The sequence below is a fragment of the Lepidochelys olivacea genome (genome assembly GCF_965140295.1).
Source record: "Lepidochelys olivacea isolate rLepOli2 genome assembly, chromosome: 6".
Classification (NCBI taxonomy): Eukaryota; Metazoa; Chordata; order Testudines; family Cheloniidae; genus Lepidochelys; species Lepidochelys olivacea.
Genome location: NC_140416.1, coordinates 13,545,001 through 13,560,918, shown reverse-complemented (window position 1 = coordinate 13,560,918; position 15,918 = coordinate 13,545,001).

The following is a 15,918-nucleotide window of genomic DNA, read 5'->3' as shown; positions in this document are numbered from 1 at the left end:
ATCAGGCTTTCAGGGCCATGGGACTGCCCCAGAAATGGGAGCATCGAGAGCCAGGGTTTATCCTCAGGAACCATTGCAGTCTGGGAGGGGTGGCCTGATGTGGAGCCCTCCCCTGTCGTCACTGCTCAGACCTCCACATAGCCCATGTTACCCCGTCGCAGTGAATGTCTGACCATCCCCCACCTGGCTCCCAAGCCACACACATGGTATCTGAACCCTTCCCAGACAGGAATGAAACTCCCCCCTAACACCTTGGGGCAAGGAAGGATCCTCCCCATCTGGCAGGTGGGGATTGAGACACAGAAGAAGGGCTGCGAACCTGGTCACACACTCCTGGGGGTAGATCTGGGAACTGGAGTGGATCCCAGGCTAGTCCCTTTCCCCAAGAGGCAACTTCACTTTCTGCCCTTTATTCTCCCCTCCTGCTGGGGGGGCGGATCTCTGAGTGTGAAATGAACCAGGAGGGTGATGGGGTCCTGGCACAATGCTTGGGTGGGAGCTCCCCTTGGCTTGGACCCCAGGGTCAGAGACATCTTTGTCATCTTGCTCTCCTTCTTTTATTCCTAGGAAGGGAGTCTCCCGATGAGGGGTCTCTAGGGATCCAGCTGGGCAGTGCCTAGGAGAACCTGTAAGTCATCCTGGTTCCCGCCTGCATGCCCCACCCTGTCCTGCCCTGCCCTCCGGTTCTTCATTGTTGACTCTGGTTTGACCCTTGGCTCCGGTCTCTGATTATGACTTTGGCGTGACCCTTCTTGGCTCCAGATGTTGCCTGCCCACCTTGATTCCATATCTGCTTGCCCTTCTTTAGCCCCGCTCCAGGCCCTCCACTGACCCGCTCCAGCATTGCCTTCTCCTCCTGATCTTCCCCAACCACTCGGACGTTGACTACCCGGCTTTGACCCTCGGCCTGTATCTGGACTCTGGCTTGACATTGACTTGGCTGATCTTTGCTCTCTGACTACCCGGTTATGACCTTTGGCATGGATTTGGACTCTGGCCCTGGTTCTACTTCTGCTTTGTCGATGGACTCTGATCTCGGTTTTGACCCTGCTGTGTCCCTGGACCTTGATTCTAGTACCACTCTTAGCCTTGGCACAATCCTGCACCTTGCTGCGACCTGTGCTCCCACCCCTGGGCATCATTATCAGATGCAGTACGTGACATTAGGTGGTGCAACTTTTTGGAGAAAAGCAGGATCTCTGCAAGTCAGTGGCCTGTATGCAACAGGGACACACCACACCAGGTGTGAACCAGGGCCTCACTACATGAGCCTGGCCCGATGAGGTCCCTGCTGGAGCTGCACAATGGAAATGACTGAAAATAATGTCGGGGTTCCTTGAACCAGCCTCTGCCTCTGGACCTACTCCACCTTCTTGACTCGGACACCCGGCATTCCTGATCAATACCCACATTACATGGATACCCTTGAAAGAAATGGGGACTCGTTGCCTCTGCACCCAGGACTATGACTGCCCTCTTGACCTGCAACCTTGGTTGAAAGTTGCCTTCACCAGTATTTACACATTGGTGGAACCAGAATTAGTGGCTCTCCCTGTGTACAGGCTTGAAAACCGGTCCTAAGAGTTTATGAGCAAATTAGCGTTTCCCACGGGTGCCCAGGACCTTTTGGGGAAGAAGAAATGTGGGACTCTACTATGTCTCTCTTTAGACAATCAGCCCCTGAAAAAAAGGATCATTTGGAACCATAACCCCCTGTTGGGAATCCCACAATTTTTGGCTCGCAGGAAATCTGCAAAGTTGTTCATCAAACTTCATCTGTGAGGATTTCCAATCTAACACTCATTTGGGCAGGGGACAAATGGAAGGCAGATTTCAAAGCACACTATGGACATTTTAACTGTCAGACATGCCATTTGAGCTAACTAACGGTCCCCTGCCCTTGCAACACTTCATCAGTGATGTATTTGGGGCCATTGTGGATCTGCACAGTGTCATCTATTCAGGTGACAGACTTCTTTTTTTTGGAGAACCAAGAGCAGCATGCGCACCACACCTGAACCTGGAGAGGTTTCGGCAGCATGGTCTCAGCACAGAATTGGAAAAGCGTTCCTCCGTCCAACTCTCCACAGAGTTTTTGGGGTATATCCTCTCCCCGGAAAATGTTACGATTGATCCAAATAAGGTGGAAGCCTTTCATAGATGGGACAAAGTTTGAAGTCCTCAAGAAGAGCAGCGCTTCCTTGACTTCACCCGCTTTACTGCTGCTTCGGCCCAGGGTTCTCAGAGCCAATAACCCCCACGAGAGCTCTCCTCCACATAATGGACACGTTTGTTTGGTCACCCAAGTTCCAAAAAGCCCACAAACAGCTCACAACTGCCTTCACTACTGCACCTATTTGGAGGCTCAGTGCTCATCCTGGAAGTAGACGCATCTACTATGACCACCAGGGCCTGCTTCATTTGCTGGTGCCAGATGTGGGCTGAAATTCAGACTTAGCTTGACTGATGTGACTTCTGCGCTTTCACCAAGGCACCACGCACCAAACTCCTTGGCATTTCAGACCTCTGGAGACCCTGCCCTGGACATGGGCAGCCATTGCCAGGAATTTTACCTAATCAAATGGCCACATGATGGAACTGACTGTCATAGATCACCTGACCACGATGGCGTGCTTCATCCTCTTCTGAACATGTACCGTTGATTGATAGGACAGATCAGTTCCAAATTGGCAAAGGCCAATGAAACCTTTATTTTGCTAAATGTAGATTTCCCACTGATTTCATGTCATGCTACAAATGACCTCTCCGAAATTCCCAGCTATCGACCTGGGTCAACGAATCCATCACCTGCAAGAAGAATGAAGGGAGCCCCTTCAGGACACTTGGAAGGAGTTCAGATACTGTATGGACTGCTGATGACAAGAGGGAAGCCATTTGCTGAAGGGAGGTACAAAGTCCCTGGCACTGACCAAATCCCTAAGCTCTGTCCATGGCAGCAGTGCCTGGCCCATCCCCTTTGCTGACCTTCTGATAACATCTTCCTCCCCTGGGTCTAGGGAGCAAACTCTGGGTCCCTTCCCTCACTCTGGCACAATCTGTGCCCTCACTCTGGCACAATCTGTGCCCAGAGTGTCTGAGTCCCTCACCGAAAATGGGTCTCTCCTCCCTTCTCCTCCCTGTGTGTGTGTGTGGGGGGGGACTTGTACCCCCATTTTACAGACAGGGAATGAAGGTGAGGAAGTGACCTCTCCAAGGTCACACCGAGCAATGTGGGGGAGAGCTGGGAACTGACTGGGCTCTACAGGAGTGCTCTCGCCACAGGAGCGGCTTCACTTTCTGCCCTTCGTCCTCTCCTTTCCTCTTGGCCCATCTTCGAAGGGGGCTCTGAAAGAGAAATGAGCAAGGGTTTCCTCCCCGCTCTGTCTTCCAGGCTCTGGGATCTGTCCATGTCGCCAACAGCAATGCAGCCTGCAGCTGGCCCGGCTTGGGGAGCCATGACCTCATCCTGTGAAATCGAGAAGTACTGGCTCTCAGTGATGCTTAGATGGAAAACCACACACCCCACCCGGAGGTAGGAGCCACCCATTCCCAGGTTGTCCTGAGGAGCCACAATTCCTCCAGGAGCTGGGGAAGGGCACAGTGATCAGTTTATCAAAAGGTAGGGAAGGATCGTGTAAGAAGAAGGTCTAAGAGAGAAGGAGCATGAGCTACTCTCTGTATTTGGGCATGGCAGGGATCAAGAGAAGGGACAGGGGCTGTTAGAGGGCAATGGTGAGGTACAAGGGGTGTCAGAGGTGGGGGCAAGGCCTGAAAAGTTCAGATACATTAGAACAATTGTGCCAGAGAATCACCGGTTGAGGTGACTGAAAGCTCTGAACTAGGGCTGTCCAAAATCATCCTCCTCAGATGGGAACATCCCAAAAGTCTGCAGAAGCTCAGCCTCTGAGGTGAACGTTGTGGCCCCAACCTCTCTCTGCTCTGTACCTCACAGGATTCCCACTGGCTGTTCCAATCCAGGATGAAAACTATGCCACCGAAGACTCACAGCACCTGGGCAGTGAAGTGGCCACTTAAACCCACTGTGATGCACAGACCTTGCCCTGGCTGTCTGCACAGGGCTGAATTTCACCCATTCAGAGTGTAAGGAAATAATTGGCTGAAGGCCTTTTTCTGCTCGGATGTGGTTCTAGGGGGAAAGAACCATGGAGATTTTTAACCTGTATTGCTCCCGGGACTGGTGCTGCAGTGATGCAGAGAAGTGCTGATGCACTGGATTTTTTTGGATTCCCCCCTCACCCCCCCCCGCTATTAATCCACTCTCTTCCTCTCTTTTAACTGGTATTCTAAGGGCACCCCATGCTTCATGTGGGTATTCTTGGGTGGGCAGATTGCATCAGACCTGCACCACAATAAATACCAGTGAATGACATATGCAGACACTAAAGTTCTGCAGCCAAATTCTCAGAAACTTACCTCTTCAATGTAGAATCAGGATTTTGTTTTTAATTTATTTTTTGAAGGTGCTAAGCAGATGCTACCCTGTAATAAGAGGAAACAGAAGCAAAAACTGAAAGAATGTTACTTAAACCAATGAACAGATGCAGAGAGTGGAAACACAGGAAAGCAAATGAATGAATCCTGTGAGTAAATAACCTGGAAGCAAATGGGGGAGAAAACTTCATCCGGATAATTGTGGTTCTTGGGAGAAAGATCAGGTTCCTGGTGTGTAATCTGGCTGAGATCCTGCCTTTTCCCTGGATCCCAGACCTGGGCTTCACACGTCATTCTCCTTATTTTATTCTGAGGGAAAAGGATCCCCAAAGGAGGTGTGAGGATCTTCGACTCTAATGTCTCCAAGAAGCTTCAGCCACCTTCACTGGTAGAAGTCACTTTCTTTCCTACAAAGCCACTAGTGCCCTTTCTGCTCTCCAGGCCTGCTCCCTGCAGCAGGACAGAGACACCCCTTAACTCCCCGAGTCCTGATTTCCTGCCATTCAAGGGGCTGGGGGATTGCATTTCCCCCCCTCCCCCGCCATCAGATACTTTTCCGATGGGAATCTCCCTAGAGCAGGAGAGAAATCTGTTCTTCCCTTAGAACCAGTCTGCTCAGTAAGTCAAGCCACACTGACCTCATCTTGGCTGCTTTGTTTATCCACGATTAGTGGTATCTTTGGAAATTCCTTCGTGTGCGGGGGAGTGAGGTGGAGTGGGGGATACGGGAGCTCCAGCAGATTCCCCTGAAGAACACCACCCTGTCTTTCTCTGGTCAGGGTCGGACTAGCCGTCCATTGCAGAGGTGAAGACCAGATGGGAGCTGCTGGATTGACCTTGATATGGCACGTCCTTGTGTGGATGAAGGACCTACATCTCAGGGATGGCCAGCAGCAGATGTACCATGTGTCCAGGAATAGTCTGAACAACCTACACTGACAGGTAAGTAAAGTCATGGCCACATGCAGTGGTGAGCTGGAGCCGGTTCGCACGAACCGGTTGTTACATTTTGAAGCCATTTTAGAACCAGTTGTTAACCCGCTTCCCTGCAGGGAGCGCTGAGGCTTTGATGGGCTCCGGCCGGGAAGTGATGCAATTCCTCCTCCGGCCGCCGGGGGCGCTGCGCTGTGGGAGCCACGTGGGCTGCCGCCTGGCCCTGGGCACAAGCCCTGGGGCTGCTGCTGCTCCCCTGGCCCTGGGGCTCCCACTACTGCATGCTGGGTCCCTGGCTGCTCTGCTGGGCCTGGGCTGCGTCCTGCTGCTCTCCCCATGAGCACCCACCACCGTGCCCGCAGCCAGGCCCTGCCTGCAGCCACCCCCTGCCGCACCCCCTACCCGCAGCCACCCCCTGCCGCACCCCCTGCCCGCAGCCACCCCCTGCCGCACCCCCTGCCCGCAGCCAGCCCCTGTCTCCAGCCACCCCCTGCTGATCCCACCCCACATCCACTGGTGCCCTGCTATTCCCAGGGCAGTAACCCTGCACACCTGCTTCAATGAGGGGGGCAGGGAGCAGCTGGGACCAACACATGTGCACACCCTAGGGTGACCAGACAGCAAGTGTGAAAAATCAGGACACGGGGTGGGGGGTAATAGGAGCCGGGGGGTAATAGGAGCCTATATAAGTAAAAGACCCCAAAATCGGGACTGTCCCTATAAAATCAGGACATCTGGTCACCCTAGCACACCCCCAGGAAGTGGCGGAGACCCGCACGTGTGAAACGGAGCTCATTTCTAGTACAGGCCCATCTTTTTAAAAAAGAACTTTACGCAGGGTTAATATAAATCCGTATTTTCCCAGACAGGTCAGGCTTTTTGGTTCTTAAATCGCCGTCTAGGAGGAATTTTTAAATTTTAAAAATTAGTCCCGGGAAAATACAGACATTTGGTAACCCTGCTGGTACAAAAAATACATACTGGGGCACATCCCTTAAATCAGAACTCTTTATAGGGAACCGGTTGTTAAGATTTTGGCAGCTCAACACTGGCCACATGTAGACACCACAGGAATTGGGGGGGATGGAACCAGGGTCCTTCAGCACAAGCTCTGCTCACTCATTGTCAACCAATCCAGCTCTACCCACTAGACCTCGCCCCTCTTCCAGAGTCACAGAATCCAGGAGCCCTAAGTCTCAGATCCATGCCTCACATCACAAGGCCAAACCTCCTCCCATTATGGGTGCTGTAGAAGGGACCATCCGCAGAGACCCCTCTACATTCCCCATCAGAGACTGCAGCCACGGGTGACCAGTGAATGAGCACAGATCTCCCCTGTGGGAATCAGAGGGGCTGCACATTTAGGGTTTCACAGGGAAGGCGTCTGGCAGCCATTAACAGAGTGACCCTGTGGAGAGATTTTCCATCTCTAACAAAGGGTTTCTGTTCCCCCAGATCTCAGCCGCTCAGCAGAATGCAGGAGAGCCGAGTGCTGATGGGCTAGAGGGGTCACAGGAGTCACCGTGCAGCAGCTGTGGTGTCTACAGTCAGCATGGGCCAAACCCTGTGCTCCAGGCTGTTTCTCTGGATTGCGAAGGGGAGTTTGGCTTGGGGAATCGGTTGCTGGTGCCTGTGTCCACAACTGGGATGTTTTCAGGAGGCTACTCAATGGTCCATGAAGCGCCATCCAAGCAAGTGGAGAGCGGACATTAAAGAGCGAGGCTGGGACCTCCGCAGAGCTGCTGCAGTCCAGCATCCACAGCCAGAAGAGAGACAATGGGAAAGGTACTGAGATGGCTGGCCACAGCAGTAGCCGCCATCTCATAAACCTCTGCTCATGCTCTACACAACAGAGGCAGGACAAAAAGCCACACAGTGAGAGCTTGGGTTGCAATGAGCAATACACGGTTTTTCAGTAGATTATGCTGCCCTGACAGTCTACTGCCTGTAATGTGCACATCCAGCCTCCCAGGCTGACCTCAGTGGGAGTTAGGTGCTCTGTGCCCACAGGAGGTGGACTTACTAGGAGGTGAACTGAGGTGGCCGCCTCAGGTGCCAGACTGTGGGGGGCGCCACTAGGACCCAGAGTGTAGAAAAGTGTGTCTGCTGCTGGCGCATGTGGATTCTCTCTGCTCGAGATGCACAGAGAGGGTGGAGTGCTGTGCTGGAGGAAGGAGGGCACAAGAGACATAACAGGCAGGCAGGAGAAAAGGTGCGAGAGAATGACAGCAAGCAGCAGGAGCTGCAGGGAGACAGAGGAGGAGGAGCCTCTTATGTACCTCTCTAGCATCCCCAGGAGCCTGGACTGATTAACCCCAGCTTCTCAGGGAGCTTCCTGTTTCCTGCTGCTTCCCTGAACCCACCTGAGGAGAACAGGAAGTCAGCTAAGGTAGTAGGAGCCAGTTCGGCCCTTAAGACGCTGATATCTTCCTTCACTCAGGCCCTGCTACCAGCCTGCTTATTTGTCCCCTTCAACTGAGTGTTGAGAGCCACTATAGCTGGTACAGAACAGCAGTCATGAGTGAAAGAAGAAAACGTCCCTCTGAGGCAGCATTCAGAAAAAGAGAAATGCTTTTTTTGCTTTCTTCATCTAAGCAGGAAGGAGCTCTCCTGAGATACCTAGACACAAATGTTCACGAAAAGGAGTACTCCTTTTCTTTTTGCGAATACAGACTAACACGGCTGTTACTCTGAAACAAATATTCATGGTGAGCCTTCCAGCCCAGTGAGGATGTGAGTGGTGAGGAGATGCCTGATCTTCCAGTTAGTCAGTGTGCAGGTGACCTGGCAGCTACTGCAGCATCCATATCTGCATCTCCAACGGATGTAACCATGCACGTTCCTGAAGAAAAGTGTAGATCAGAGAAGAGTGTGGTGGAGGCGCAAGAAACTGCTGCTGCTGAGTTGAATTCCTTAAGTCTAGATGATCCAGGACTGTGGACCCACTTGAGCAGTAGCCTGAGGGACTTCCTTGTACTGCATGGGCCACAGCAAGTGAAAAACTTCATGTTCCCCAAAGACAATGAAAAGAGTAGTTCCCATCCAACACATTACTGGCATGAAATCCCCAATGGTGAGAAAGTGGAGAGGCCATGGCTTATGTATTCAAAAATTGAGAATACTGCATTCTAATGTTCCAGCCTCTTTGGGCTCTACAGAAACAAAGGACTGGAAAAATCTGGCTAGAAATCTGGCATGCCATGAGAAGGCAGCAAATCACCAGAGAGCATTCCATAGGTGGAAAGAGCTTGAGATGAGACTAAGGTTAAAGGCCTCCATAGATGATCAGCATCAAGAGAAGATTGCATCAGAGTCTCTTTCCTGGCAAAATGTTCGGAAAAGGCTCCTTGCCATTGTGAGAATGCTTGCTACCCAAAACCTAGCACTGCGTGGCATTTCAGATCAGCTGTATGTGCCAAACAATGGAAACTTCCTTAAAATTGTGGAGCTGATGGCTGAGTTTGGTGCTGTACTCCAGGAGCTTCTAAGAAGTGTCATCACCCAAGAAATGTACACACACTACTACCTTGGAAAACCATTCAAAATGAGATCATTCAGTTACTGGCAACAAAAGTCAAATGGATGATTGTGGGAGATCTTACGTCAGCAAGATATTACCCTGTTATTCTGGACTGCACACCTGACATCAGCCACACGGAACACACGCCTTTAATGGCGAGTGTTGTGTGCAGGCCACAGAATCTCACCCACCCACTCCCACAAGAAACCTCTCACCTGCGTCTGAGCTATTGAAGTCCTCAAATCATGGTTTAAAGACTTCAAGGTGCAGAGAATCCTCCAGCAAGTGACCCGTGCCCTATGCTGCAGAGGAAGGCAAAAGAACCCCAGAGCTTCTGCCAGTCTGCCCTGGGGGAAAATTCCTTCCTGACCCCAAATATGGCAATCAGCTGAACCCTGAGCATGTGGGCAAGATTCACCAGCCAGATACTACAGAGAATTCTTTTCTGGGTAACTCAGATCCCATTCCATCCAACATCCCGTCCCAGGCCACTAGGCCCCATCTACCACAAATAGTCAAAGATCAATTAATTGCCAAAATCATGTTAACCCATCATACTATCTCCTCCACAAATTTATCAAGCTTAATCTTGAAACCAGCTAGGTCTTTTGCCCCCACTGCTTCCCTTGGAAGGCTGTTCCAGAACTTCACTCACACTGATGGTTAGAAACCTTCATCTAATTTCAAGTCTAAACTTCCTGTGGAAGTAACAAAAAGGGATTTAAGTGCAGCCATCTTAGTTCTGTTGAAAAGAAAGCAAAAGTCAGGCTAACTCTAATGCAAAACTCGTAAAGGCAAAACTGGTAAGCGTATAAAAATTGCAAAGCAAAGCTGGTTTTAACCTTGCCTTACAAGAACAATAAAATGTAATTGTTTAACATTTTTTGCTACAAATAAAATATAAAAAAGTATAAACAAAACAAAGCTTTATTATTACATAAATAATAAAAAGCTATAAATACTTGCTTTACATTTTTTATACTTTAAAAATTTGCGTAAGGACACTCTGTCCAAACGGACGTCTTCCTTCTTGCAATTGGCTAAAAATAAAACGGTCTCTAACTTGTTGCATCCAAACTAAAATTAAGAACTTGTTTTCTTCCACAATTTGGTGCCGTGACTTGGATAACGATGCGCGGCTAAAACAGCAGCAACTACTACAAACCTTTCCCCTTCAAAGCCCAAAGCACCAAACAAAAGGTAAAAAAAAACCTATAAAAATCGATACTGGGGTATCAAAAAAAAAAAAATCCTAACCATGGGACTGTCTGTCCCTTTGGGCTCACGCCATGCAAACTTATTTATTATGCAACAAGGCCAAATGCAAAGTGGTGCTGAAAAACTTTTTTCCGCACCCCCAATATGAGGTTGAGGTCAAACCTCATCAAAGCTAAAAATTTTTGTTGCCTCAATAAGGGTGTATTACGTCCAAACATTAAACATTAAGGTTATAGATTAAAAAAATGAATCTAAAGATAAAAGTAAATAAAAGTAAATAATAAATGTGTAAAAAGTAAGTGCCGTTATCGAGGTCTGGGACTTAAGCTAACTTCAGGCACACCAGGGCCCTCACTCTCTAAGTAAAAAAGTTCTAAACATAAGGGGGGAAGGGTCAGCCAAACCTCATGACCCAGCAAACAGTGCAAAAAAGTAAAAGCCTTTCCTACTTATAAGCTGCTACCCCGCAAACCCTTTCCCTAAAGTATTTAAAAATCTTTTTAGCTTTTAAGCAGCTAACACAGCAAACAAAATAAACTGGGGAAACTATTTGATAAGACGCTAAGTGAACAAAATACTCCCTTGTGTAATTAAAATTTTTACATAATAATCCCTCTAAACACTTCCCACTAAAAGGTACCTTCAATTTAAATAAAATCATACATGTCAAAAAAAAAAAAGCTACAAAAACCTCCATAAGTATCAAGTGCAAAAGCCAAAAAACTCCCTCCCCAAATTAAAAACTCAAGTACAAAATTTAAAAACTAAATGTAATGCAACCAAATGCCTCCCTACCCAAACTATATTGTTAACCCTCTCAGCTCTTTCATATCCCCAATTAGTTAAAGCTAAATGAAAAAAAAAAAAATAAAGGGGGGGAGGGTTAATTTAAAAGTCAGTTTGGCCTAAAAATAAAAAAAACTGCCCTGCATTCAAAAATCAAAAAACAGACACCAAGCCAAGTAGAAAAAAACTGCTTTCACACCCAGCTGGCTGTAAAAAAAATATAAACACACATAAAACAAAAAGCAAATAAGTTGCAAAACTAAAATTACATTTGCAAAGATTGGCTGCCCGGTAAAACCCAACAGTCTGCCTTTGCAACCCTAAAGCCAGAATGGTTTGAAAACGCTAAAAAGGCCACAAACAGCCGGCCTAAACTAAAATACCAAGCAAAGATCCCTAAAAGGAACGCCCCAAAAAACCCAGGGCATAAAAATCCCTCCCCAAAGGAAAAGCAAGTTACAAAATTTTGCAGCGTACCTCTAAACAATCTATACACAAAACAACCTACCATCCACCTCTCTCTCTCTATCTCTCTCTCTCCTACCCCCAGGGCTGGCTAGCCCGGGCAGCGTGTGTACATGTATAAAAGTGGGTCAAGGTTTAAGTATTAACATTTTTTCTTCCTTTAAGTAATGTAAAAGCAGTTTCTACACTCACCACTGTGTTAGTTTATTACGAAAGATTTAAAATTCAGTCACATGGTGTGTGCTCTTCATCTCCGCCCCTGCGATCCTGTGGTCTTAGCCTAATTAACTAAGGCACAGGCAAATTGGTAACAAAAAATCGGAGACAGTTTAAGAAAAAATTGCAAAGGGAAAAAGCCCTGAACAGTGCACACCATCTATCTGTTTTATCCTTGTTATTTTACGTTTGCTTTGTTTGGCACTGTTGGTATAATAGGTTAAAAATTGCATAATTAAAAATAAGCCCCACTCTCCATTGTAGTATGCCTAAAAACCAAAAAATGGTTTAGCATTCCTCTCTCCACCCCGGGCTGCAAACAAAGGGTGCAGGTGGGTCTACCCCAAGTCATAGCAAAACTAAGCAATAAAAAAAAATAAAAAAATATGTGTACCCAACAGCTCAAAAAAATGAAGCAACTAAAAGCATAAATCACTCTCCAAGCAGCAACTCAAACCTCCGCCCAAAACAAGTTGCAAGCCTTAAAACAAAACTTCCAGGCAAAAAAAGCAGAACGCACACGCCTGAAGCCCTGGCTAAGCAAGTACCAGCCCTTCAGGAACATGTGAAAATTTAACCATGTGTGCTCAGCATATGCTGCAATGGCCGTGTGTCTGCCGTAAAAAACATGAAACAGTGAGAACGCCAATTGGCCATGCATTCTGCCCAGGTGGCCAGCCTCACACGCCAGCACCCGGGTAGCCCTTGGAAATAAAAATGTTTCCAAAAAAATAACCCAAAGGGGTGGGGGCTAGTTAAAAAGCCCACCCTCCTTGCTAAAGTGGTAATAAAACAAGGCTTGTACCCATAAAAAGGAACGGTTCTGCAAAAAAAGCAAAATCGGGCCCCAGCAAGCAACACACAATTTTTTTTTAAAAGTTAAAAACTTTAAAAGCATAGCTAATTACAAGCATCAAAAATTTAAATCCCTAAAACAATTAATTAACTTAGATTTTACTATTTTAAGTGTCATTTTAAAAAATAAGTAATTTTAAAAAAACTAAAGTTAACTCTATAATTGCTAAAAATATTAAGTAGTTAAATTTTACAAAATGCTGGGAAAAAAAAGAAATTCTTGGTTTCTTTGCAGCCAGTCGAAAGAAAAAAAAAGGGCCCTTTTCCAAAAAAAGGTCTGCAAATAAATCCAGGCAAAAAAATGATTTAATTAAAATCATTTGGCCATAAACATTTTAGTCAAATGAGCTAAAAATACATAAGGGGTTTTATTAAAACCTAACTGCCCCAAGAAAAAAACGGGGGCTTAAAATGGGTCCAAGCAGCCGTAAAATCTGCAGAACACTGCCAGGCATTAATAAAATGTGTTAGGTCTCTGTATTCACAGGTAAGACAAGTCCTGCTCCAAGAAACCTCAACCAACCTGCCATTGGTTAAAAAACAGGTAACTGGGTCTACGTACAGGTCCATCAACACAAAACTGCTCTGGCTCCACACTAAAAAGGCCCTTAGCAAGTCCTGCTAACTACCAACACTGCTGTAAAGTGCCAAGAGCTCACTGCCTGAACCCATGCTTCTTTCTGCAAAAAAGTCCCTCGGCCTCAAAATAACTCTACTTCAACTACTAATCAGCCTGTCCCTCCTTCTGGCATTGCTTTTCCTCCTTCTGGACAGCAAAACTAACAAACAAACAAACAAACTGAAGTGCTAGTAACCGCTCACTTGTCCAGTAATGAAATTACCACACAGCCAGCATTTGCCAAAAAAAACCCAGACCACTGCAGGGTAACGTGCTGGTCACTTCTCCCCTACATGGTACTAAACCACAACTGCTTCAAACAAAAAAAACCCGCTCTCTCTGCTAAAACTGCCAAAGTCCAAAAATTCCTAACTACAAAAATATTAAAAACTAACCCTGGTAAAAAACCAAAAAATTATACACTGGCCAAAAAAGCCTTGTAAAACCCATGCTCAACAAAGTGGTATTAATTAAATGTGGGGCTTTATTCCACAGGCTGCGCCCTGTGTTTTTAATTCAGTATCTTCAGCATGTATTGTCCTTTCTGATTGGCTGTTAAATAACAAATACCAGAAACGCCTTGTTGCCATTGCCCCAGCCATTTTCTCCACTATACTATCCCCCCGTAACACATCCAAGTACAGACAATACCATATAGTCTAATAATAGCCAAGGCCTTCCCACTTTAGTAATTTATTGAAATATTGTTGAAAAAATATTTTTAATGTTCAAAATATCCCATATAAGCAAACAATTAAATAAAACAAACCGGTCAGTAAAAGTAAAGGTATATCACATGACTACAAATAAGCCTAAAAAATTTAAAATGTAAATTAGTGGGTTTTATAATGGGGTTAATAGAATGGCCATTCCAGGGGTCTGTAGTATATATATAAAAAAATGGCTCCTTCCTGTTTTTGGTGACCCAATTAGTAAATAATCAAATTCATATTTTAAAAAGGTGTGTTCTGCCACCAAAAATTTACCTGTACTAAAATAGTCCCAGTAATTAATAACCTAATCTGTACCATATTGCAATATACCCCTTCCTATGCTATTCATGTCAATGCTTCTTAAAGGTACATGAAAAATTTTAAACAAATGTGGTATCGTATTTATTAAAAAAAAAGTTTTAAAATACTAATTAACAGTAATTAATGTTCCATTAAAAATTGTAAAATTTGTTTGGCCCTATCTCGTTTCACGTCAATTTTATATATCCAAACTGCTCCAAGGGGGCTGCTGTTCTGTTGGCACAACAAAGGCCATGGGTCTCCTCTAGAAAAAGGAAATCTGGTAAAACTCCTGTAAAATGGTGCCAGGAGTGCAGCAGCAATTTAAAACATTTCAAGGCCAACAACATAATAAAAAATTAAAACAGCTAAAAAAGGCCACTGGTCTTATTACTAAAGGACAGTTAACCCAGGTACAGGCTAAAGTTGGTAAATTACATGTTATCTCCACCCTTAGTTCAAGGACCCAAAAGCGGTTAACAAAAATGGTATTAAATATCACTAAGGCAAAGAAAAAAATGCAGTAAAATCTGGCATGTTCAAACATTCAGAATTTCCCAGATAACCAGCTAACAGCCATTCAAAGTAACCTTAAGCATCAGGCTTGGTCCACTGCCCTTACTAGTGCTTCCAAAGTGCCATCTGATCTGTGGCCGTAAAAACAAACTTAAACGTTTTCAGGGTAAAGTTGCAGGCACTCACAGTGCTCCTTCCAAGCCTACGGGCCGGTGAAAGGGGTGTGGGCTCCCACATACCAAATCCTGCAGGTCCGTAAAAAAAATGCATAGAACATGAAACAATTCACGGTAATATTAAAAAAATTAATTCCCCTGGTATGCCTAGCCAATTTATAGTCAGTGCTCCTAAAATAACACCCAATGTTTACACAAAAATAAAAAGCCAATAAACATTTTTGGCCTTTAAAGCCCCCACAGCCTCCGTGCATACAAAAGCTAAAGCCAAAATAAAATTTGTCACTATTTCTAACAGCATTTGTTAAAAAAGTAGAAAACAAACACCGAACCTAACAAAACACCTGCTCTTCCAAGCTAGTTACAGCTGTGTAAACGTTCAGGTCACCATTTGCAAAACATACATTTTAATTTCACCATTGCTGCAAAAAATCCTTATCTATTGGCCTGCAAATAAAATCCTATAATTAAATCTTAGGCTTCAAATACCCTTTAATTAAACCACCTTAATACCCGACCAATTCCAAAACCTACACTCACTCCTACCAAAGGTTCAAAAAATCTCTAAATTACAAGGCCAAATCTATGTGCTTCAAAATATATATCAAATTAAAAAACATGCCTTTCATACCATCTATAAAGCATTTATCTTATGGACTAATTATAATCTATTGTGCTATGTAACTAAGGCTACAAAATAACTCCAGCATATTATTACACTAAACACATTAATGTTTGTATTGTTTTTGTTTAATTAAAAAATATGGTATTGTTGTTATAAAAAACAGAATAACAAAAATACTTTTCATGTTCATACTAATTATGCATTATCGCTACATCCAACCAAAAGTTATGGGGCTGATCCTTTTAATCTAATATCAAAAATACAAGCTCTAATAAAAATAAAAGTTTAAAAATGATGGTTGTGCTCAAAGCACTGAAGAGGGGAGTGGGAAAGTAAAAAAGGGCATTGAAGTGCAGCCATCTTAGTTCTGTTTAAAAAAAAAAAGCAAAACTCTAACCCCTAAGAATTCAAAACTTCTAAAGTCAAAACAGGCGTAAGCGTACAAAAATTGCAAAGCAAAAACCTTACCTTAAAATAACAATAAAAAGTAATTGTAGCAAAAACATGTTACAAACAAATAAAAT